The sequence below is a fragment of the Galeopterus variegatus genome, unplaced genomic scaffold (genome assembly GCF_000696425.1).
Source record: "Galeopterus variegatus unplaced genomic scaffold, G_variegatus-3.0.2 Scaffold10465, whole genome shotgun sequence".
Lineage (NCBI taxonomy): Eukaryota > Metazoa > Chordata > Mammalia > Dermoptera > Cynocephalidae > Galeopterus > Galeopterus variegatus.
This window is the reverse complement of record NW_007736576.1, coordinates 33,498-36,663: the sequence shown is the minus strand read 5'-3', so window position 1 is coordinate 36,663 and position 3,166 is coordinate 33,498. Positions and strand designations below refer to the sequence as shown.

Sequence of the window (3,166 nt, the reverse complement as noted above, 5' to 3'; positions counted from 1 at the left end):
GAGACACAGAGAACAGGGTGTGGCAACGAACACTCCACTGCCCTGGGTGGCTGTGAAAGCAGGCGGGTGGACGAGGTGGGGCAGCTGCAGCAGGGTCAGTGGGCACCGAGGGAAAAGGGAGACACACCCAGTGTGTGCCTAAGTGTACAGCCGAGAAAGTGGGGGCCACACGAATGCCTAGAAGAGCGTAGTTCAGTGAACTATGTTCTGTTCAGGGGTAGCAACTACCGCCCATGGGCTGAGCCCAGCCCACCACTAGTTTTTGTAAGTAAAGTTTTACTGGAGCACAGCCTCACTCTCTTGTCCAGAAGGTCTACAGCTGAACACTTGACCCCTAAGAACTGGAAATACCTACTACCTGCCCTTCACAGAAAACATCTGCCAACTCCCCCTCTATTCCCATGACAAAATATCATACAGCCATGAAATGGTTCTTTTGGAGAGTTTAGTAACAGGGCAAATGCCTATGTGATGTTTTAGTTTCAAAAAAAGCAAAATATAAAGGGTTATATACAATATAACCTCACTCAAAACATATAAAAATAGGATTAAAAAGCAATACACTAAAACTTTAACAGTGGTTTTTTCTAGTGAGTCGGAGTGACTCCATTTTGTTTTGTTTACATTTTCCCTTTTAAACATTGTTAAAAAGTTGTACGTGGGACCCTACCTGAGAGCCTTGGACACGCTCGTCCGACTTGGTGTCAGGCTGAGATGCTGAGGGCCCCAGTGGGAGACGTTGCCTGTGGTGGAAAGGGAGTAAGATGTACGTTGTTCAGTTAGCACAACACCACTTTTCTTTGTGTCTACACAACCCTGCATGTCAACACTGACCCGTCAAGCACCCAAGCTCCTCTTGACTCTGCAGATGCATCCACACAAGGGAGCATGAACATCTCACATCTCAACCTTCTTACCTTTATGGACCTTTGCAACTGAGAGAATAGAAATCACCAGCATCAACACAAAAGATTGACATCAAGACCCGGAAGCCGACACTGATCAGTCTGGCTGAGCTTCAGCCTCACACAGGAGCTCCTGGGCTTCAGCTCCCACCTCTACCGGCTTGCTCTTGCCAGCAGCTACAGTCATGCAGGTATGCAGGCACACAGGGGCTCCACAGACACACACAGAGCTGGACTTCTTCACTCACCACGCTGCAAGCCCTGCCCTGCTGCTCTGAGAACTCCTGGGAGGGACACCTTCCAGGAGTTCTTCCAGCTCCCTTCGGTAGGGATCTACCTGCAGTTAACTTCCTCCACTTCCATACTAAAACGAAAAGGGAGATGGACAGCTCTGTTCTAAGCCAATGATGCTTATGGTCAAATCCCTTGGGTTGGGAAACCTACGTGGTGGGGGGAGTCCGAGCTTTGGGCTTCCCTGGATGTGGTGACTCTGGTGATGGGCAAGTGCCTGGCATGTCATGGAACGTTATGGCGGAAGCTCGCCCGTGGGGCAGGAGGCCCCCTGTACAAGGCACCCTCTGCAGTCCCGATGGGGGTCCTGTCTCTGCCCCGGGGCTGTGTGGACCGAGGGAGGACACTGCCCGCAGGTGGCACGGAATGCTCCTGAGTCTGCAGGTGACCCTCAGAAGACCCTGAAGGACAGCTAAGAAACAGGAAGGCAAAACTGTCTTAGCAGACTGCATTAATCCTATTTTTATTTTCTGCATTCTATGGTGATTTGACATCGTGGGGCCTTGCTCATCCTGGAAAGACTGCTGATCCCAGGAATAGCTAATTCCTAGAGACAGTAAACAACTTGCCTGGAAGCACACCTCTGATACAAGACCCAACCTATCCAGAGCCAACACTCTGAGCCACCTTCTTTGTCTGGATTCTACACTCTGGGAGGCAACAGTCTCTGCCCTGACCATTCGGGACCAAGCACCCAACAACCAGGACAGTGCTACACCCTGGAACCACTGAGTGCTCAAACCAGCCAAGCCCAAGCCCGGTCGGCCACACCAGTCCCTCTCGCGAGAGCCACAACACAGGCTCCTGTCTATGGACTTTCACCTCCTTTCTGCCACCTGACCTCCCTGTGTGGCCCCGGCGGTGCCCTGCCTTCTGCTGCTGGGGACCTGTGAGTAAACACTTACATTCCTTCATGGTCTCACCACACCCGATTAAAAAAAGTCCCAAGTTCATTTTAATACAGAGAACCAAAAACAGTAACGACAGCAGATATCTTGTTAAGTAACTATATGTTCAATACTGTAATGGGCAGCTGGAGCAGAGATCAGTGAATTATCCCTACAAAACCACGTATGATACTGGACAAAACTGTAAAAACAACCGTTTTAGGGCTTTGGAAATCAACTAAAGGCAGATGAGAAACTGGAAGACATTACTCTTGAAAACCTGCGACAGCTTTAGGCAGGAAAAGTAGGGTTCTGTGCTTCCTTGCCTGGGGCCGCTCCCTCTCCCCACACCCCACTGGGGCTGGCAAGAGGGCAGCTGTACCAGGGCGAGGTGGCTACGCACCAGTGGCTTTGCTTCAGAGAGGGTGGGTTCAGGACAGGAGAACACTCTCATTGGCTACGAGTGGTGAATCTGCAGGAAATGGAGAGAGCGAGGCCTGCCAGAAAGATAATGGGAGACCCCGGAAACAAGAGCCAGAGAGAGGCTGAGCCTCATGTAACCTCGGCTGACAGAAACACTACACGCGTGTGCACGGGAGACCTGGGGTGCCTACAGAAGTGAAGTCAGAGTGATTTGAGAAGCAGCTGGATGCTGCGTGGCCTCCCAACACAAACAGACCATCGTCTGCTCTTACTACTTGTATTCCATATTGTTTTGGAGGTTCTAGCCAGGGAAGTTAAGCAAGAAAAACAAACAAACAAAAGGCATCCAGGTTGAAAAGAAAGAAATAAAACATGATCTTATATACAGAAAACCCTCTATAGAGAATGCACAAAAAACACCAGTGCTAATAAATGTGTTCAGCAAGCTTGCACGACACAAGATCAACCTACAAAAGTCAGTTGTGTTTTCTACACGTTAATAATAAAATTCTGAAAATGAAATTTAGGAAACAATTCCATTTAAGGTAGCATCAAAAGGAATAAAATACTTAGGAATAAATTTTGCCAAAAAAGTGTCAGACTTTCACTGAAAACTACAAAACAATGTTGAAAGAAAATAAAGATCTAAATAAAGGGAAA

General features: G+C 48.7%; 1 long non-coding RNA gene across 1 annotated transcript in view; it reads right to left on the bottom strand.

The window, feature by feature from the left end:
- LOC103610012 overlaps positions 1–3,166 on the bottom strand; it is a 25,310-nt gene that overhangs the window by 2,233 nt on the left and 19,911 nt on the right. The window contains exon 3 of the long non-coding RNA XR_552182.1: positions 671–743. This is a non-coding gene — a long non-coding RNA (uncharacterized LOC103610012). The remainder of the gene's footprint in view (positions 1–670; positions 744–3,166) is intronic.